At 39.4% G+C, this 23140-nt stretch overlaps 1 long non-coding RNA gene across 7 annotated transcripts in view; it reads left to right on the forward strand.

Moving 5' to 3' along the window:
• The first annotated feature begins 914 nt into the window (after window positions 1-914).
• LOC139182678 (uncharacterized) overlaps window positions 915-23140 on the forward strand; it is a 230868-nt gene continuing 208642 nt past the window's right edge. Inside the window, exon 1 of one of the 7 annotated variants that reach the window (XR_011566195.1) lies at window positions 915-1722. This is a non-coding gene — a long non-coding RNA (uncharacterized lncRNA). The remainder of the gene's footprint in view (window positions 1723-23140) is intronic. The other 6 variants (XR_011566196.1, XR_011566197.1, XR_011566193.1 and 3 more) reach the window with 6 other exon arrangements.

Here is a 23140-nt window from a genome sequence, read left to right on the forward strand (position 1 = left end):
GAGCTGCCAAGGAAGTCCATATGGGATATAATTGCTGTAATTTGTTGGGTAAGTTTTACCTATAACACAAATCACAATTTAAAATTGTGATTGTGTCAATGTCACTATTTTGTTTCACTCATCCATCCATTCAATGTATATGTGAAGTACCTCTATGTACTAGAAATTATGCTAAGTGCTAAGGACACCAAGACTTTTAATTCAAGTCAGTAATCCTTATTTAAGTAGGATAGGCCGGAGGAGGCAATGGCACCCCACTCCAGTACTCTTGCCTGGCAAATCCCATGGACGGAGGAGCCTGGTAGGCTGCAGTCCATGGGGTCGCTAGGAGTTGAACTCGACTGAGCGACTTCACTTTCACTTTTCACTTTCATGCATTGGAGAAGGAAATGGCAACCCACTCCAGTGTTCTTGCCTGGAGAATCCCAGGGACGGGGGAGCCTAGTGGGCTGCCGTCTCTGGGGTCACACAGAGTCGGACACGACTGAAGCGACTTAGCAGCAGTAGCAAGTAGGAGAGGCATAATAACTTTCCAGGTTAGATGAAAACCAGCTGTGATGGAAAATGTGGCTGGCACTCAGCATCCATTTTAACCTCCTTCTGCTGAGCCTTTCTAAAAAAATTATTTATTTTTAATTGGAGGATAATTGCTTTACAATGTTCTGTTGGTTTCTGCCATACATCAATATGAATCAGCCATACGCACACAGATATTCCCTCCGTCTCGAACCTCCCTCCCACCTCCCACCCCATCCCACCCCTCTAGGTGGTCACAGAGCACCAGGCTGAGCTCCCTGTATTATACAGAAACTTCCCATTAACTATCTATTTTACATATGGTAATGTATATATTTCTGTGATACTCTTTCAATTCATCCCACCCTGTCCTGGCCCTGCTGTGTCCATAAGTCTGTTCTCCATGTCTGAGTCTTTATTCCTGCCCTGAAAATAGCTTCATCAGTGTCATTTTTCTAGATTGCATCTATATGCATTAATATACAATATTATAACTGTTTTTCTCTTTTTTATTTACTTGACTCTGTACAACAGGCTCTAGGTTCATCCACCTTACTAGAACTGACTCAAATTTGTTCCTTTTTATGGATGAGTAATATTCTATTATATATTTGTACCACAACTTCTTTATCCATTCATTTATAGATGGACATCCAAGTTGTTTCCACGTCTTGGCTACTGTAAATAGTACTGCAATAAACACTGGTGTACATGTGTGTTTTCCAATCATAGTTTTCTCAGGCTATATGCCCCATAGTGAGTCCTAAGCCTTTTTGTACTACCAGCAGCTGGGAGATTAGATGCCTTGCTTCCCAGAATCCCTTGCTGCTGGACGCCTGCGTGCGGACTAGACGCTCTCCCCCGAGACTTGGGGGAGGCAGCCGGCAGAGGGAGCCATTTTCCTACAGCTTTACTGGTTTCTCCGCGGCAAGTGCCGTCCTGGAGATGTTGGTTTTCCTGTAGCGGTTTTTCAGTGACCAGCCGCTAGCATTATGAATGCTGAGAGGAAAATGCAATAGTGGTGGCAAGCAACCGTTTCCTGACCCTGAGCTAAAAGTTCCAGTTAATAAATTCAGTGGATTCTCCACCTTCCTGACTGCGGCAGAGCAGGCCCCTAATGGGCAGTTTTTGAGGTGTGTTTCTGAGAGCCATTCCTGAACAACCAGTGGGAAGCCCCTGTCTCCAGCCCTTACAGCAGTTTTGTAAGTAATTAATTCCCTGAATTCTGCTTTAAATATCCTGCTTTAAATAGCCAGGTTTTGTTCCCCGCAGCAAAACTTGAACTTTAAAACAAAACCACAGGAAACGTGCACCGTATTGGAGGCCTCAAGGACCAGCCCGTCTCCCGCTTTAGGTGCTTGTGGGCTCTGAGTCCTGTGAGGCAGATGAAAGTCAACAAGGTCGGCTTTGCCGCGGGAGTCGTGTCCCTTGTCCTTCAGGCACTGGAGGGGGCTTTGGGAGTTTTGTGCTGGGCAGCGACATGCCGGTGAGACCTTGGGAAACAGAGACTATACTCTCTTCATCTTTGTATCCTCTGTCTAGCGGAGTGCCTAGGGCATATCAGCCCTTGATAAAGATTAGATTCTAAAGGAGGAAAGTAGTGCTCTAGGCTGGAGAAGGCAATGGCACCCCACTCCAGTACTCTTGCCTGGCAAATCCCATGGACGGAGGAGCCTGGTGGGCTGCAGTCCATGGGGTCGCTAGGAGTCGGACACGACTGAGCGACTTCACTTCCACTTTTCACTTTCATGCATTGGAGAAGGAAATGGCAACCCACTCCAGTGTTCTTACCTGGAGAATCCCAGGGACAGGGGAGCCTAGTGGGCTGCCGTCTCTGGGGTCGCACAGAGTCGGACACGACTGAAGCGACTTAGCAGCAGCAGCAGCAGTGCTCTAGGTGCATTTGTTAGAACTAGAGAGCAGAGGCAGGGAGCCATGGGAATTATGTGGGAATAAAGTTAAAGGAGCCTGGAAGAGCATGCGGAGGATTTGAAGCAGAACTCAACAAGCACTAAGGGACTGTATCAGTCAGAATTCAAAGAGAAGCAAACCCAGTAGGAGATATATATATATATATATAGTATGAAGTTTACTGCAAGGAATTGACTTATGCAGGTGTAGGGGTTGGGAGGGACAAGCCTGAAATTCTTAGGGCAGATGGTCAGGCTGGAGCTCTTAGGTCCACAGGTGAAATTTCTTCTTCAGAGAAGCCTCTGCTCTTAAGGCATTTTAGCTGATTGAATCAGGCCCACTCAGATTTTATAGAATCTTTCTTAAAGTCAACTGGTTAAGGATTTAAATCACATGTATAAACACCTACAAAACAACACCTGGATTAGTGTTTGATTGAATAACCGTGGGAGCGATAGCCTAGCCAAGTTGACACACTATAAAAAGACCACCAGTGACCCACTGAAGCGAGGAAATAATAGAAAAGGGTGAGGAAGAAGTCAGAGGTAGCAAGTCCATCTACTCCTTTGATGCCCTAGCATGCAGATAGGAAATGCTTAAAGCGCACTGGGGTAGCAACCTGTTCAACTGCATGAGACTGATGGAGGTGCTTTACAGTTGAATTTATTAATAAGCAGAAAAGCTTCTCCCTTAAGATGAAAGTAACTCATTAATTTATTATCCGAACTGGGACCATATTGAGAATAAAAAGGCGTTCTGTTAATGATTATGTCAGGAAAACTAGCAAAAACCAGGACGGTCCCAGGCAAAACAGAGCGCATGGTCCGTCCCCTCATTCAGCCAGAGAAGCTTTGAGTCCTCCTTTGAACCCAGCTCTCAAGGTTTCTTCAGTATATGTAGATGTACAGTGTCCCTCCTACCCACTTTTAATATTGCAGTGGGGAAAATAAACACAGAGTTTTGTTAAGTTTGTTAAAATTCACATGGAGCAATTTATTAATACTGAAAGATCATTTAAAAAGCAAGATTTTTGTTTTCCTTGAATGAACCAATTTTTGAGAGGATTATCTTAATAAACATTAATGGATACAAATTGTGAGCAATTAATGACCCAACATACCATCCATGCCAAGTGATACAGTGATGTTACAGTAAAAGACCCCAGTGCATAACAGTTAGGAGCTTGACTTTGGAGTAAGATTGCTTTTGATTCATGTCCCAGTTACTTTGTTATTGATTATGTGAATTTGAACAAGTTGCTTATTCTCTCTCAGTCTCAGTTTCCCTACCTGTTAGATGAGGATAAAGATAAAGCTCCTATCATGGGAGCATGTAAGGATTAAATAAAACAATCCGTGTTAAAAATGCTTGGCACAGTGCCTGGCACATAATAAATTTTCTATAACCACACATTATTACTGTAATACAGCTATGCAGTCTTTGAACTGAAATATCAAATAAGATTTATTTCAGGCAACACAATAAAATGCTACCCATGTATTTATTTTTAGGACTATTTGCTAGGGTTTTATTCCTGTTTAATAGCATGTCCATTTCAATTATATAATACTTGTGGCAACACCATACTGTGTCTGGAAATTTCCATATGACAAACCCCCTCCTGGAGCAATATTAGGCATCATATTATCCACATCTTCAGAAACTTTTTCATAAATGTGATTCTTATCCATGAAGTGTAATTATTGAATACAGCTTTGTTTGTGAGATTTCTGCTGAGAGACAAACTAGCAAAGCATAGGACTGTTCAACCTTACTAGAAATGATGGGGAATAAAAGAGCTTTCCCACTATGCTTTGTAGTTTATGAGACTATCTCCAGGTAATTCATTAGTTATAAAGTGACATGAAAATCAATTAATTTTAATGGTGGATAACAGATTATGGTATTTAATAGTTCATCTAATTTCATGAGGCAAAGTGAATTAGACAATGCAGTGTAAATCTAATAAGAGTTGTGAGAGCTCATTTGACTGTCAAGTGCAAATATGAATGTGTGTGTCAGGAATTGGATAAAAAACTAAAGCATTCTATACAAACACTATACACTTTATATACAGTTTTAAGTTAGAAGCCTTGAGAAATGTAAGACACTGTTCTGCTTTAGCTTGCTCTTAGAACTTATTTATTAAGCACTTACTATCTAATCTATGGTGTCTGCTAAAGAAGAAAGCCCAGAAAGATACATGCATCCCTCTCATCTTTTTTTTTTCCTTTTTAACTATAAGTAGAATAACTTAGAAATATTGGTGGTAAAAAGTTCTTCGTGAGAGGCTGTTTATGAATAATTGAAATGATGGAATACCAGGCTGTTGATGAGTTCTATTCATCTGTGTGATATTAAAAATAGCTAATTTTCTCTAAAAACATTTTTTTATTGTTCTTAAATAAGTCCATTTAAACTCAGAAACAGAGCCAGTTCTTCATAATATTTAGCACAGCTGAGACTTTGGGTGAATAACTGCTTCCTTGCCCCATGAAACTCAGTTTACAGCCGGTTTCCATTCCCCAGTAGAACAGAATGTACAAAGGCAGACTTGCTAGAAAGTTTCTTTTTAAAATGTTGTTAAATTATTTCTTTGAAATAGTTTTTGCTTTACAGTAAAGGAATAGGAGGTCACAGTTGCCTGGTTTCTGTTGATTCTCCTAGTTAATAAAGAGTTAAACAGTGAAGTGTGGACTTTTATTTTTATTTTTTTAAAGGCATTTTGAAGGTACTGGAGAGGGAAGGCCTGGTCCTAAGTGGTCATGTGGCTACCGCCATTCATCTTGGTAGTGACTATCTGTCAAAAGTGGCAAGAGTCCCTGTTAACAGCCCTGACCTGAGCAGTAATGAAGGGAGAGTGCACGGCAAAGTGTCCATTATCAGCAGGTCGGGAGCAGTAAATTGGAGCAGTTTGCTTCAATCTTGCTGCAAGTTGAAATGTAAGATAGGTGGGGATCAGCAAGAGGCAATTTTATCCTATGATCATTTTTGTCAGATCGCATCAAAGTGGCAACTTAGTTCGATGCATGATTTCAATTAACCAACTCTGGACGTAATGCTTCCACTGCCAGGGGAAGCTCTTTTCTGAGCCTGGGTTCCTCATTATTTCTTATTTCAACCCACCTGGGTATCCACAGGTGAAAGGAACTGTGAGGTTAGAGAAAGGAAGTGACATGTATGGATGACAGCCACTCCCCCAGACCTCGCCTCTGGGCAGCAAGCATCACGGTGTCTGGGTAGCTCTAAGTGCTACCTTGCTTATCTGCAAATTTCCTAACTCATAAATCTGTTTTTAATGACCTTCAACTCTGGATTTTAAATATGTTGAACTTGCATGCTGTTTACCCTTTAACAAAAGGATTAGTCTTTTGCATGACAGTTTTAGGGAGAGTCAGGTCACAAAGATCTGTACTTGTGCTAAGTCACATGAAGTTACTCATAAGCACAAAACAAGTGAAGTGAATGTGAAGCTGAAGACTGAAGCCTTGTTAATTCTTAGCTCCCTGAGAAGTATTTCCTACATGGCCTAAGTGAATACTGGGTTCAGTGATTGTATGGAACGTATGCATATGTATATAAGGAAAGCCATGTCTGCTCTCAAGGAACCCACAGTTCAGGAGAAGTAAGACATACACAAACAGCTACAATAAAAGTAGGAAGTTCCATAAGAGGGAAGCAAGATCCTATAGGAATTTAGAGAAAGATCACTTTTTGGTTGGTGAAGTAAGGGCAAACACCAAAAAGATAAACATTTAAACTGGGTCTCAGTAGTTGGGTGGATATTTCTTTCTATAGGAGCCTAACAAATTACCATAGATTTAGCTGCTTATAGCATGACCAGTTTATTAGCCCACAGTTTCTGTGGGTTAGGACCAGGGTTAGTTGAGTCCTTAGTTCAGAATCACACTAAGCTGAAATCAAGGTGTTAGCCTGGGCTTGAGTCTCATCTGAGGCTTGGGTCCTTTAGCTCAGGCAGGTTGTTGGCAGAATTCAACTCCTTGCAGTTAAAGGACTTATTCTCTGCTCTCTCACTGGCTGCCAACTGAGGGTGCTCCTCATCTCTTAGAGGCTACTCACCATTCTCTGCCATGTGGTTTCCTCTTCAACATGAATTTGCTCCTTCAAGACCATCAAGGTGTGCTTAAGAATGGCCCAGCCCCTCCTAAGCACTCACCTGATTAGGTCAGCTCCACCAAGATGATCTGTCTCCCTATTGATTAGCTCAGAGTCAACTGATGACTAACCTAACCAACCACAGGAGTGACATCCCAGCATATTCACAGGTTCTGTGAGGTGGAGGGGGCTGTACAAGTCTGTATTCAAGAGATGAGCATCTGGGAACCATCTGGCATGGTACTGTAGAAAGAACAGTTTTTGAGAAAAAGAAAGGAAGGGGCTAGGAAGGAAGCATTAAGGATGTTTGTGAACAGGTAGAAAAGTTATGACCAACCTAGACAGCGTATTAAAAAGCAGAGACATTACTTTGCCAACAAAGGTCCGTCTAATCAAAGCTTTGGTTTTTCCAGTAGTCATGTATGGGTGTGAGAGTTGGACTATAAAGAAAGCTGAGCGTCAAAGAATTGATGCTTTTGAACTGTGGTGTTGAAGAAGACTCTTGAGAGTCCCTTGGACTGCAAGGAGATCCAACCAGTCCATCCTAAAGGCAATCAGTCCTGAATATTCATTGGAAGGGTTGATGCTGAAGCTAAAACTCCAATACTTTGGCCACATCATGCGAAGAATAGATTCATTTGAAAAGACCTTGATGCTGGGAATGATTGAAGGCGGGAGAAGGGGACGACAGAGGATGAGATGGTTGGATGACATCACCAACTCAGTGGACATGAGTTTGATCAAGTTCCGGGAGTTGGTGATGGACAGGGAAGGTTGGCATGCTGCAGTCCATGGGGTCGCAGAGGCGGACACAATTGAGCGACTGAACTGAACTGAATGTGTTAGTTTTCTCAACTGAATCAAAAAATGGAGGTGACTGGGGAATATTGGCCTGGAAAGGGATTTTAGATTAAGTCCATGAAGCATCTTAAATTTCAGAGTGCAAACTCACCAAAGGTTTATAAGTGGTGATGTAATTATCATTATGATTTTTAAGAAGGTGATTCCTGGGTACAGGGCAGATTGAAAGAGAAAGCACTGTATGAGAAGGGGTTGTCTCTCTCTGTACAAGCATGGAGGTTCTTAGGGCAGTGTCTTGCTGCTGTAGCCTCAAGTAGAACATAGCAGGTGCCCATCACATATTTGTCAAACGAACAAATGAGTGTGACAGGACAGGGCACAATTGTCGTAGTCTGGGTGAGCAATATTAAGGGAGGAATTAGAGACAGCAGTGCAAAGAGAAAGGGGGAGGGTGTATTGAAGAGATATTGCAGAGCAATAAGCAATGGAATTTATAACCTATGGAGCAGGAGGAAAAGAGAAATCAAAACTGATATCAGTTTGGTTTTTTCTTTAGGTGTCATTACCAAAAATTCATTGCCAAGACACTTTCCCTGTTTTCTTCCAGGTGTTTTATGGTTTCCAGTGTTACATTTAAAGTAACCATTTGATTTAATTTTTTTTTAATTTTATTTTATTTTTAAACTTTACAATATTAGTTTTGCCAAATATCGAAATGAATCCGCCTCAGGTATACATGTGTTCCCCATCCTGAACCCTCCTCCCTCCTCCCTCCCCATACCATCCCTCTGGGTCGTCCCAGTGCAACAGCCCCAAGCATCCAGTATCGTGCTTCGAACCTGGACTGGCGACTCGTTTCATACATGATATTATACATGTTTCAATGTCATTCTCCCAAATCTTCCCACCCTCTCCCTCTCCCACAGAGTCCATAAGACTGTTCTATACATCAGTGTCTCTTTTGCTGTCTCATATACAGGGTTATTGTTACCATCTTTCTAAATTCCATATATATGCATTAGTATACTGTATTGGTGTTTTTCTTTCTGGCTTACTTCACTCTGTATAATAGGCTCCAGTTTCATCCACCTCATTAGAACTGATTCAAATGTATTCTTTTTAATGGCTGAGTAATACTCCATTGTGCATATGTACCACAGCTTTCTTATCCGTTCATCTGCTGATGGACATCTAGGTTGCTTCCATGTCCTGGCTATTATAAACAGTGCTGTGATGCACATTGGGGTACACGTCTCTCTTTCCCTTCTGGTTTCCTCAGTGTGTATGCCCAGCAGTGGGATTGCTGGGTCATAAGGCAGTTCTATTTCCAGTTTTTTAAGGAATCTCCACACTGTTCTCCATAGTGGCTGTACTAGTTTGCATTCCCACCAATGGTGTAAGAGGGTTCCCTTTTCTCCACACCCTCTCCAGCATTTATTGCTTGTAGACTTTGGGATCGCAGCCATTCTGACTGGCGTGAAATGGTACCTCATTGTGGTTTTGATTTGCATTTCTCTGATAATGAGTGATGTTGAGCATCTTTTCATGTGTTTGTTAGCCATCTGTATGTCTTCTTTGGAGAAATGTCTATTTAGTTCTTTGGCCCATTTTTTGATTGGGTCATTTATTTTTCTGGAGTTGAGCTGGAGGAGTTGCTTGTATGTTTTTGAGATTAGTTGTTTGTCAGTTGCTTCATTTGCTATTATTTTCTCCCATTCTGAAGGCTGTCTTTTCACCTTGCTAATAGTTTCCTTTGATGTGCAGAAGCTTTTACGTTTAATTAGGTCCCATTTGTTTATTTTTGCTTTTATTTCCAATATTCTGGGAGGTGGGTCATAGAGGATCCTGCTGTGATGTATGTCAGAGAGTGTTTTGCCTATGTTCTCCTCTAGGAGTTTTATAGTTTCTGGTCTTACGTTTAGATCTTTAATCCATTTTGAGTTTATTTTTGTGTATGGTGTTAGAAAGTGTTCTAGTTTCATTCTTTTACAAGTGGTTGACCAGATTTCCCAGCACCACTTGTTAAAGAGATTGTCTTTAATCCATTGTATATTCTTGCTTCCTTTGTCATAGATAAAGTGTCCATATGTGCGTGGATTTATCTCTGGGCTTTCTATTTTGTTCCATTGATCTATATTTCTGTCTTTGTGCCAGTACCATACTGTCTTAATAACTGTGGCTTTGTAGTAGAGCCTGAAGTCAGGTAGGTTGATTCCTCCAGTTCCATTATTCTTTCTCAAGATAGCTTTGATTTAATTTTTATGAGTGGTGTAAGATAGAGATCTAGTTTTATTCTTCTACATGTGAATATCCAGTTTTCCTAGCCCTGTTTATTGAATAAATACTTGTCTTTGTTGTATATTCCTGGCTATTTTGTCAAATATTTTAAGTCTTTGAATTAAAGGATATGCACAGGTATAGACAGGTAGATAAATGTTGCTTATCAGTGGCATATGTATATTTAAAATTAATATATGTAAATAATTTGGAAAAATTCATAAGTGGCAACCAAGATTGTTGAAGAAAAACAAGATAGCTTTCATCAGAAAAGATTAAAGTATTTGAACCATTTAGTCATGAAAGCTTAGAGCAGGAGGTACCTTACGTGCTATCCACCGAACCTTTTAACTAGTGAGGACTCACAGTACCCTCTGTGCATGATCATTCTGTCTTTGCTTAAACAATTTCAGAGACCAAGAAGCCACTGGATTTTTAGACAGCCTGTTTAAGTTTTAGGCAGCTTTGTTATTACATCTTTACCATATGTCAAAATATGCCTTCTTATGATTTATTTCCACTGCTCATAGCCTACTCTTTGGAGCAATGCCCAACAGACACAATATTCCTTCACATGACCGCACTTCAGACCAACTAAGTCCCATTTCTTGTGAGGAATGCATTCCCAAGGACCTTGCATATTCGAAATTCATGAAAACTGAGGCCAATTCTGAAAAGGTTGGTATGTGTGTGTGTGTTAGTTGCTTAGTCATGTCCGACTCTTTGCAACCCCATAGACCGCAGCCCACCAGGCCCCTCCATCCATGGGATTCTCCAGGCAAGAACACTGCAGTGGCTTGCCATTTCCCTCTCCAAAAGAAACTATAGAAAGAAAGAAAGTGAAGTCGCTTAGTCGTCTCCAACTCTTTGCGACCCCCTGGACTGTAGCCTACCAGGCTCCTCCATCCATGGAATTTTCCAGGCAAGAGTACTGGAATGGATTGCCATTTCCTTCTCCAGAAAAGGTTGGTATTTATTCTAGTTTTCTGGCTAAAGTGGTGCTTCTGTGTGGCAATAAGAGAAGTACACAATTCACTATTTGAACTTGTCTAATTCCTGATTAATTTTTAATTGAGGAGAATTGCCTTTGGAGATAAAGGGAAGCTATTTCAAATTCCCCTAGAAAGGCAGAGAACTGTATTTGAAGAAAACTGTCATTTCTCCAAGGCTTTTCTTTCCATACTCCCTCAACATATGGAAACACCAATATATTAGTCTACTAAAACAGTCCATGATGCCTCCATCCCTAGAGATGGAGGCAATTTAAGAACAGGCAAATTAACTCTCTTGAAGGATCAAGAATTTGCATATTCAGAGGCTGAGAAGTAAACCAGATGACCCACTGAAGTTCTTCAGCACTGATGGCATTCTGATTTTTACTCTTCAATCCCAGGTTTCTTAAATGTAACACTGCTTCCACACAACTATTTCCAATGGTAGGTATAAGGCATATCCAACAAAATATAAACTTAAAATACAGATTGGCAAAAGAGAGTAGCATTGATTTTTTTTTTCAGTATATTTAGGTGTATGCATAATATGTATTGTCCAATATCCAGAAGTCATTTATTTGCTTTAAGTCTTCAACTTGGCATGAACCTGTGTTTGAAAACCACTACCTGTGTTTGAAAATACAATTTTTATTTACATATTGTTATATATCACCATAGAACTCATGGATTTTTTGCATGTGTAACATTCAGGCTATGGTTTTTCCAGTAGTCATGTATGGATGTGAGAGTTGGACTGTGAAGAAGGCTGAGCGCCGAAGAATTGATGCTTTTGAACTGTGGTGTTGGAGAAGACTCTTGAGAGCCCCTTGGACTGCAAGGAGATCCAACCAGTACATTCTAAAGGGGATCAGCCCTGGGTGTTCCTTGTAAGGAATGATGCTAAAGCTGAAACTCCAGTACTTTGGCCACCTCATGCAAAGAGTTGACTCACTGGAAAAGCCTCTGATGCTGGGACGGATTGGGGGCAGGAGGAGAAGGGGACAACAGAGGATGAGATGGCTGGATGGCATCACTGACTCGATGGACGTGAGTCTCAGTGAACTCTGGGAGTTGGGGCTGGACAGGGAGGCCTGGCATGCTGCGATTCATGGGGTCGCAAAGAGTCGGACGTGACTGAGCTACTGAACTGAACACTCAGTTTTCTTTCTCATGTGGCACTTAAGTACACAGAGAAATTTCAGAAACAAAAAGAAAAAAAACACTTTGTATAACACTTCATATAAAAGTTTCTAGCATTTTTCTTTTAAGAAATCAAACTTTTAAAATCAACTAACTGAAGCCCTGAGTGACTGATACTCACAACTGAAGCCCTAACCCCATCTTTTTTTGCTGTTTTGTTCTTTTCAAACAAGGAGCAGTAATTGATGTTCAAAAGGACACTTTTCCCCTTTGAAAACTTTTTTTTGTCTTTGTACACACTGAAAATTCTCAGCAATAGACAGTTTTATGTTTAGACAGACTGAATTGTCTGAAAAATTGTGATGCAGCAACTGGGCTGAGAGAGAAGTGAGATGTTTCTTTTTTTTATTTTATTTTATTTTTTAACTTTACAATATTGTATTGGTTTTGCCATATATCAAAATGAATCCGCCACAGGTATACATGCGCTCCCCATCCTGAACCCTCCTCCCTCTTCCCTCCCTGTACCATCCCTCTGGGTCGTCCCAGTGCACCAGCCCCAAGCATCCAGTATCGTGCACCGAACCTGGACTGGCGACTCGTTTCATACATGATATTATACATGTTTCAATGCCATTCTCCCAAATCATCCCACCCTCACCCTCTCCCACAGAGTCCAAAAGACTGTTCTATACATCAGTATCTCTTTTGCTGTCTCATATACAGGGTTATCATTACCATCTTTCTAAATTCCATATATATGCATTAGTATACTGTATTGGTGTTTTTCTTTCTGGCTTACTTCACTCTGTATAATAGGCTCCAGTTGCATCCACCTCATTAGAACTGATTCAAATGTATTCTTTTTAATGGCTGAGTAATACTCCATTGTGTATATGTACCATAGCTTTCTTATCCATTCATCTGCTGATGGACATCTAGGTTGCTTCCATGTCCTGGCTATTATAAACAGTGCTGCGATGAACATTGGGGTACATGTGTGCCTTTCAATTCTGGTTTCCTCAGTGTGTATGCCCAGCAGTAGGATTTCTGGATCATAAGGCAGTTCTATTTCCAGTTTTTTAAGGAATCTCCACACTGTTCTCCATAGTGGCTGTACTAGTTTGCATTCCCACCAACAGTGTAAGAGATGTTTCTTTATGTCTGATCCTCTCTAACAGGAAGACAAGAAAAAAGTTGAAATTATTCTCCAAATATGAAAGCTATCTGTCAAAATATTACTTGTTGAAATTATTATTATTTAAATTTATCAACCCAATAGCATCTGCAAAATGAGAGGAAGAGGGTTAAGAAGAAATGTTCTTAAGATCTCCTGGTAGCTGATGTGTCCTTAGCTCTCAACAGTTGCTCCCCAGATGTTAAATAGCAGGTTCTTATTTTCGAAGTCTATACAAATAATTAGTAAGCTGTGGAAAAGACTGGGGCAACTCCTGTCTTTCTCACTAATTTAGTTAGCCTTGTTCTGGACTCTTATCTGTACTACCCAACCAAGTACAAACTGTGAAAATAGAGTCCTTTGGAAAAAGAAAGTTTGAAACACAAGGCGGTTGCTAGAGCTCATGAGACTATGAGAATAACCAGCAGTGTGAAGTCTCTGGGCTTCCCAGGTGGCTCAGTGGTAAAGAATCTGCCTGCCAGGCAGGAGACATAGGAGATGCGGGTTCTATCCCTGCGTCAGAAAGATCCCCTGGAGAAGGAAAGGGTAACCCACTCCAGTATTCTTGCCTGGGAAATCCCATGGACAGAGGAGCCTTGTGGGCTACAGTCTATGGGGCCAGTCATACACGACTGAGCTACTAAGTGCTGAACTCTACTGTGAGATCTCTGAGAAAAGAGAAGAAAGGAGAACTAGAGCACATCTCAAGTCACTGGTCTTTGAAAAGAGGAGGGAAAATGAGGTTGGAATCAGAGGTGGGTTTTACAGATGAGAAGATGAAGGAATTCCCTTCTGGTGATTTCTATTTTTGACAAACAGAAATTTAACACCCGAAGACTTTTATATTAACCAAATTCATAGGCCAAAGACAAACTACCCTCCTTTAACACACACACACACACACACACACACACACACACACACAAAATCAACATGGTCAAGGTCATAGAAAAGAAGATAGAGGGAGAAATGACTGGCTTATTTCATGAGGAATCAAATATTTATAACAGCAGCAACCATAGGAGTGACTATTGCCAACTACAAATTGGCACTTACCATGGGCACTTGGTATCTACCTCTACACAAATTAAATCGTGCTGCTGCAGCTGCTGACCTTCATTAACCCCCTGAGATGAGTTCAAGGTAGAGAGCAGAAGTATGAGGCATTCTGTGTTGTGAGGAGGGGTGAGGGGACTGGCAGAACAGGTCTTCATATAGATATTTTCAGGAGCCAATTTTATGAGCCCAATTCTTGTATCTCCCCATATCTGGAGGAGGGAATGGAAACCCAGTCCAGTATTCTTGCCTGGAGAATCCCATGGACAGAGGAGCTTGGTGGGCTAGCCATGGGGTTGCAGAGCAGACACAACTGAGCGACTAGCACTATGTCTAGAAAAGCACTAACATCTTTTTTGGTGAAGATTGTTCCTCGTGACTAGCAATAAGCTTCATGAGACTAGTAGAAACCTGGAAAAATATGGGCTTGACTGCATGTATTTTTCCTTCACCAAAATCACATATATGGTGACCTTTACCCCCTGCCTCTTTGGAGCAGTTTCTCAGAGCTACTTGAGGTACTCTCCCGGACTGGTCCACATTTTGCCTCAAATAAAGCTTAACTTGCAATTCTCACATTATGCATTTTTTTAAGTCGACCCTATTGATGATATCAGGACTGAATTTGATTCCGTAAAGTCCATTCTAAAGACTCAAGATAGTTTTTGCCCCAAATTAGTTGCAGACAAGGCTTTAAAAAATCTACCATTAGGAGGGCTTCCCTGGTGGTCCAGTGGTTAAGAATCCACCTTGCAAAACAAGGGACACCAGTTCAATCCCCTGGTCTGAGAAAATCCCACGTGCCTCAGGGCAACTGAGCCTGGTACTCTGGAACCCCCAAGCTACAACTACTGAAACCCATATGGCACAGAACCTGTGCTCCTCAGCAAGAGAAGCCACTAAAATGAGAAGCCTGCACACGTTAGCGAAGAGTAGTCCCCGCTCACCACAACTAGCAAAAGCCTGCGTACAGCAGTGAAGACCCAGTGCAACCAAAAAGAAAAATTAAAAAATGTCAACCGAAGGAAGCAGGTTGATTATTTAGTGCCTGTCCTGAGATAGGACTGGAAGGGGATGAGCTTTGTAGCTAATATGGAAAGTAAAACTTTTAACTTCAGTTTCCTTTGCATTCTTTATAATGATGTATAAATCAGAAACAGCTGAATTAAGCAGGCAATGCACAGCAGTTGAATACAATGATTAATGGTACCTACACAGTAATTTATGGGAAAATGCTATTAAGCTCAGATATTATACATAGTATAGTTCAATACATGTGTACGATATCACCTTAAACAAACCGAATTTGCATTACCTATTTTTCTCCATGTTATCAACCTTAGTGGATAGATTCTTGACCATCTCTGTTAACAGACATGCTTCATCTCAGTTGTGCATATCTGATGATATTTCTTACACTATCAAAATGTTTAGCAGTCTTATGATGGAAAGGGAGAAAGGATTTAAGGTATTTAAAATACATTCAAATACTTTTTATATAGCTTCATTCTTTTATGTGCCCAATTCAAAATTCAAAGACTGTATATATATGTGAGTATATGCATTTTGAGGTAAAAAAATTACCAATGAAAGTATAGAATTAAAAATAACTGAAAATAGTTTATACACTGCTGCCTGTTTTTATACCAATTTTTAAAAACCTTTACTAGTTTTAATATTTACTTTATGCCCTTTAAAGGACTCAAATTCATAATATACAAAGAAGTTTATGTGATATATAGAGCAGAGCCATAAACCATATTTTATGCATAACAGTGATTAAATACACGGTTGATATATTTCACAAAGATGGAAACCATGTCAAAAGGTTTACATTTTGATAACTTTCCTTTTGGGGTCATTTCTAAATTATTTAAGTTGAAGAATAAAATGACTTGTTTGTGAATTTGCATGATCTTTTTAATCATCTTTAGGTAATGCTGATATGGCAAAGACACTAAATTACAGGCAGCAGTGGGAATCTGCTGGATAAAAAAGCACAGACTCGTTTTGTATATGAGTCCATGAGGAATATTCTGTTCAAGGAGTGGAGACATAAGAAAATTACCTAACTCATGAACCACACATTAAGAGCGTAGTCAGCTGTTGTAAATGCGTATCCAACAACAAACCATTATATATCTTTGGCTTAATTATATGTGCTTATTATACACCTGTACTGCAGAGTAGAGGCTGCTATTTGCATTACTTGTGGTTTTCTCTATCAAAACAGCATTAGCATTATGAAGCTTATCAAGCTTATGTATGATTTCTCTGGCTTGAGTGTGTAAGTCCCTTTATTTTGTGCACAACCCAAACAAGATGAGGGGAACAAATGAAAAAATATTTTAATCATGTTTGTAAAGAATTTAAATGTAGGGAATTCATAGATGTGGACGAGCATTAGCAAAATCACTAAGCTTTTGTAAACCAACTTGATGTTTAGGAAGAAAGTTAAAAAGATAAATTCAGCATTTAATTTTTTCTCTAGAGTTCCATCATCCTAAAGGGTGTTAATTATTATGATATTGATGTTATTTACAAAATAGCGATAAATGTTAAACTAACAAATAATTTGTGATTTAGAGTTTTTACAACTCATGGTAAATAAACAGTCTAGGCACAATTATTCTGTATATTTAAGAGCATTTACTAATACATGGAAGTATTAAAACATTATGTAAAAATGTATATTTTAAAAGTAAAACATATATATATATTAAAAACAACCTCAAAAATAACTCTAAAGAGAATTTTATGGAACATTTCATTTTTATACATTATCAAAACTTATTTTTACAAATTAGATTTCCCCTAAGGTTTTGGTATGTACTTGTTTTAAAAGCATCTCAGAGTCACTAATTAATCTTTTAACTTCACCACTGGCTATATTTAATCTTCCCATGTCTTTCCTTTACTTCTGTTTTGCGTCCTTTCCAAAGGAGAAAAGTGAGGTTACACTAAGGGAGATGACACATGTCCTGATGAACACAATCCTATTATCATGACAAAAATAACACCATTTCAGAGGAATAAACAACAAATGGTGCCCAATGCCCAGAGAAAATTAAAATTCTATTTGAAATTCCCACAGGGTCTAGTACCAATCCCACAGCTGAAGTTTGATAGTTTCTCAGGAAGGCAAAGCTTAGGAAAATAAGGGGTTTGAATCCATGAAAAATAATGGTAATAATAGCAAAAGGAGACAGAGAAGGAAATGGCACCCTACTCCAGTACTCTTGCCTGGAAAATCCCATGGAACAGAGGAGCCTGGTGGGCTGCAGTCCATGGGGTCTCGAAGAGTCGGACACGACTGAGCGACTCCACTTTCATTTTTCACTTTTCACTTTCACGCATTGGAGAAGGAAATGGCAACCCGCTCCAGTGTTCTTGCCTGGAGAATCCCAGGGACGAGGGAGACTGGTGTGCTGCCATCTATGGGGTTGCACAGAGTCGGACACGACTGAAGCGACTTAGCAGCAGCAGCAGCAAAAGGAGAAGGGCTCCATATTAATTGATTTATAGTAGACCCAAAGAAGGGATGGTAGTTTGGAAAAAATATGCCTTGTAATTTTAGTAGATACCTCTTAATACAGAATATAAATTGCATTTCTTAAAAACCACAGAAAATCTGCAAATAAATCTCTAGGAATGCCAGCAAGTTTCTAGAAACATAACTCCAGTAATTTTTATTTTAAAGACTAGGGTTAGATGTAAAGATAGCAAAAATTTCCCAGCTCTGCTGAGGGCTCCTCAGTCCATGGGATTCTCCAGGCAAGAACACTGGAGTGCATTGCCATTTCCTTCTCTATTATTATTAATTAAACTTTATTAATATTTATGTAGAGATGATTTTTTAACTCATTTACTTTAAAAATACTAATTTTTGTCCAATAATCACAGCAGTGTTTTCTCAGGAATTGCTTTTATGATAAAGCTATCTGAGATGACCAGAACAATGAAGTAATCTTTTTTTTTTTAGAATTTAGATTATCTCCACAATGTCTATTACATATTTTTGCAACTCAGCAAATTATTTCATTTCTCTCTCCCTAGTATGGAAATTTAATCTAGGTATTTATTTCATTTTCAGTAACCTATTTGAAGAAAGACTAACTACCGTTCAGTATACAGTATTACATTATGCATTCAAAACTGATACTATAAATTATGTAATCTAACAAAAAAATTATTAATGGTTTGTGTGGGGGGAGCCACCATGACACCTCAACTGCCAGCAATGGAAGTAATTTTCTCTGTACCCATCAGGAAAGGGAAGGAACCCAGAGTGCCTGTGTTTAAACAGGTCCATGGCATGCATTCTCTTTCACACACACCACTGTTTATAAAGACAGCAGTAAGGCCCCAGGGCAAATTTCAAGTCTAACCATAGGCCACTTTTAAACATCAGTAAGCAGATACTTTAATTAAAATACAGCTCTTTAGTACTTTTGTGTTCAGGTCCATTTTAATAAGCAATTCATGACCACAAAATAAGGATAGGATTGTCATTTTACTGAATTTTGTAGATGACAGAATTTACCAGCTGTTTTTCTCTGCTATTCTTCTCTACTACTGCAGTGCTCTCCCCACAAATTGTATCATGATTAAAAGCAGTGAATGTAGATTCTAAAGCTTTTTAAGCTACTTTAATATCCCCGGAATTAGGGAAGGAATCCTGTAATCCCTCAGGTGAATCCTTCTGAAATTCTGTGTTGAAGAAAATGGATGCCTCCACTAGACACAAGAGTAGAATAAAGGAGAATCCTGGCCAAAGGCAGGATTCAGAGGCATACTAGGTCAACGTGGACGTCCCAGAGGAAGGTGGGAACCTTGGGCTTGTTGGGCCATCCATCCATTTTGGGCACTTGTTTGGGTGATTTTTATCCCCTGCAGCACTTTTCAGCTCTAGGTTGAAAGAGCTGGTTAGGTTTCTTCAAAAATGGTAGAATAGAATAACTGCTGCAGTGGGCCTGGAGTCTAGGGTAAGTAGAAGAGTGCAGGGTTTGTGATAGACTTACAGGCTGGAGGCTGGAGAAGCAGAGCCTTTGAGGAAATCCACTGAGAGTACCCAGGTCCTCCTTCCCTTTGTATCATGTCCCCTAATTATGACAGTTGTCATAATTTAGCATTTCATGTCAAACAGTGTGAATCGTGGGGTAAATGTAGTATAATTCGTAGAACTCTGTTTTACAGAAAGTCTTTGATTTCTAAAAATATTTTACATAAAAATTATAGGAAAATTCATCATGAGGTTTTCAGTATGATTAAGACAAATCTGAATGTAATTTAATATAAAATAATAGGCTGAGCACCAAAGAATTGATGCTTTTGAACTACGGTGCTGGAGAAGACTTGAGAGTCTCACGGACAACAAGATCAAACCAGTCACTCCTAAAGGAAAACAACCCTGAATATTCATTGGAAGGACTGATGCTGAAGCTCCGATACTTTGGCCACCTGATACGAAGAACTGACTCGTTAGAAAAGACCCTGATGCTGGGAAAGATTGAAGACAAGAAGAGAAGGGGATGACAGAGGATGAGATGGTTGGATGCATCACCAACTCAATGGAAATGAGTTTGGGCAAACTGTGGGAGATTGTGAAGGACAGGGAAGCCTGGCTTGCTGCAGTCCATGGGGTTGCAAACAGTCAGACACGACTGAGCAACTGAACAATAATGACAGTTCTCTAATATAATTTCTTGGATTTGTGCTCACAACAATTACTTTATGTCCTAGTCTCAGAAAAAAGATTTTATATTAAAGCATCCTGCCTACAATGAAGCTGAACTTTGTCATACCCTGTTTTCCAAATAGACTGTCTCAATTCTATTAGGAGTTTCCCTGTGGCTCGGATGGTAAAGAATATTCCTGCAATGCGAGGGACATGGATTGGATTCCTCGGTCAGGAAAGTCCCCTGGAGAAGAGAATGGCTACCCACTCCAGTATTCTTGCCTGGAGAATTTCATTGACCGGGGAGCCTAATGGGCTACAGTCCATGGGGTTGCAAAGAGTTGGACAGGACTGAGCAACTAACACTTTTTAAATTTTCAGTTCTATTAAAATAGTAGAGTGACTCATTTGTTTTGATTTATTTTTATGTATTTCTTATATGAAGGATTAAATCTCCCTCACTATGGGATACTTTTGAATTTTTCATCTTTAAATTAATGTGTGAATACTTCCTCAAATTAATATGTAGGGACAATATTCTTAGGACTCAGGAATCTGCTCTCTCCTCTTCTATTTTACAAATTTAGTTTGATGCTATCATAGGTTCTTTCCAAAATGTGCTAAAGGAAAGTATTTGTTTTGTTTTGTTCTGAGAATTTAGTATTTTTGGTACAAAGCAGAGAATTTCAAGTAGGATCCTTGTATCATTAATGAAAAGAAAACTGCTTTGCAATTTTAGCTTTCACATAATGCTGCTAGTTATGAATTAGATGAATTATTATATGCTGAGTTTCATAATATGCATTGTCATTGGATTGTGCCCCCCAAAAAAGATACGTTTAAGTCCTAATTCCAGATATTTCTGAATCTGACTTTACTTATTAAATAGGGCCTTTTAACAATGTGTCCTAGGATGAAATCATAGTGGATTGAGATGGGCCTTAAATCCAACAACTGATGTCTTTTTTTTTTTAGGAATTTTAAAAAATTGAAGTATAGTTGATTTACTTAAGTTCTTGCTATATAGTAAAGTGATTCAGTTATATATGCTTTTTTTATATTTTCCATTGTGATTTATCAAAGGATATTGAATAATAGTTAGTTGCCTGTGCTGTATAGTAGGACCTTCTATATATTAGCTTGTGTCTGCTAACCCCAAAGTCCTCCTTTATCCCCCCCAACACACACCCTCCTTCCCATGGCAGCTATTAAGTCTGACCTCTATGTCTGTGAGTGTTTCTGTTTTGTAGATAAGTTCATTTGTGTAATAGTTAGATTCCACATATAAGTGGTATCATATGGTATTTGCCTTTCTCTCTCTTGCCCCACTTAGTATCATTGTCTCTAGGTCCATTCATGTTGCTGCAGATAGCATTATTTCATTCTTTTTATGGCTGAGTAATATTCCATTGTATATATCTACATCTTCTTTATCCATTCATCTGTCAATGGACATTTAGGTTGTTTCCATGTCTTTGGCTTCCCAGGTGTTGCTAGTAGTAAAGAACCCACCTGCCAATGCAGATGTAGGAGATGTGGGTTCGATCCCTGGGTCAGGAAGATCCCCTGGAGAAGGAAATGGCAACCTACTTATTCTTGCCTTGAAAATCCCATGAACAGTGGGGCCTGGCAACCTACAGTCCATAGGGTTGCAAAGAGTCAGACATGACTGAAGTGACTTAGCATGCATGTCTTGGCTATTGTGAGTAGTGCTGCTGTGAACATCGGGGTGCATATATCTTTTTGAATTAGGATTTTTGTCTGGATAAATGCCCAGGAGTGGGATTGCTGGATCATATGGCAACTCTTTTGTTAGCTTTTTGAGGAACCTCCATACTGTTCTTCACACTGGCTTCACCAACTTATGTTTCCACCAACAGTGTAGGAAAGTTCCCTTTTCTCCATACCTGTTCCAGCATTTGTTGTTCATCAACTAGTGTCTTAATTTATAAGAGAAAGGAGAGAGAGGTTTGGATTCAGAGACCTGAGGACGCACACAGGGAAGAAGGCCATGTGGCAACTGAGCCAGAGACAGGAACGATGCAGCTATAAGCTAAAGAACACCAAGGAGTGCTGGCCACCACCAGAAGTTAGGACTAAGGCATGGACCAGATTCTCCCCTCAGAGTTTCCAGAAGGAACCAGTTTTGTTGACACTTTGATTGTTGCACTTCTGGCCTCATAATTTGTAAAAGAATAATTTTTTTAAAGCCACCTATGGCAACCCACTCTAGTATTCTTGCCTGGAGAATCCCAGGGACGGGAGAGCCTGGTGGGCTGCCGTCTATGGGGTCGCACAGAGTCGGACACAACTGAAGCGACTTAGCAGCAGTGCATTGATAATCTGTTATGGAAGCCCCAGGATATAAATACCTGCAGTACATATAAAATCTGTAAAACCATACTTAAGCTTGTTTTCTGGTGTAAAAAAAGTCAACATAAGCCAGGACTTACACCACTAGAAACATAGGTGGAAAACTGTGGGGTGGGTATCTGGTGACTTCTTTTTTTTTAATGTGGACCATTTTTTCAAAAGTCTTTCATTGAATTTGGTTTTTTCTTAATGTATATATTTTATTGAAATATAGTTGACTTACGATGTTTTAGATGCACAGAACAGTGATTCAGTTATACACATATATTATTTTTGAAATTATTTTCCATTATAAGTTATTTCAAGATATTGACTATAATTCCCTGTGCTATACAGTAAATCTTTGTTGCTTGTTGCATATCTTTTTTAAAAAATTAGAAATCTAGCATTCTTTTCATACTAAGTCAAACAAGTAGAATCAAAATGTCATAAATGTTTTAGTTAGGCAAAAAATTCACATTTTCTAAAATACATATATTATACATATTATTTACATATATGTATTAAAAGCTTTTCTCCTACAGTTGATAAAAGCTTGAGAAAGAGCATAAAAAAAAGAAATGGAGGAATTGGAAAACAGACTAAATGAAATGGGAGCACTGAATATGAAATAGAGAAAGTAAAACAAACGATAAAAATAAAAGATCCTCATATAGTCCAGTTGTTATTAAACATGGCTGCTCATTACAGACATATCTGGAGCTCTGGAGAGAAAACAGCAAGACCTGGGCATTTGTATTTTTCCAAAAATTTCAAGATAATATTGATATGCATGTGGATTTTAAAAGGTTGAAAATTCTTAAAGAGATGAGAATACCAGACCACCTGACTTGCCTCTTGAGAAATCTGTATGTAGGTCAAGAAGCAACAGTTAGAACTAAACATGAAACAACAGACTGGTTACAAATCGGGAAAGGAGTACATCAAGGCTGTATATTGTCACCCTGCTTATTTAACTTATATGCAGAGTACATCATGTGAAATGCTGGACTGGATGAAGCAGAAGCTGGTATCAAGATTTCCTGGAGAAATATCAATAACCCCGAATACGCAGATGACAGCACCTTTATGGCAGAAAGTGAAGAAGAACTAAAGAGCCTCTTG

The sequence above is a fragment of the Bos indicus genome, chromosome 4 (genome assembly GCF_029378745.1).
Source record: "Bos indicus isolate NIAB-ARS_2022 breed Sahiwal x Tharparkar chromosome 4, NIAB-ARS_B.indTharparkar_mat_pri_1.0, whole genome shotgun sequence".
In the NCBI taxonomy this organism is placed as follows: domain Eukaryota; kingdom Metazoa; phylum Chordata; class Mammalia; order Artiodactyla; family Bovidae; genus Bos; species Bos indicus.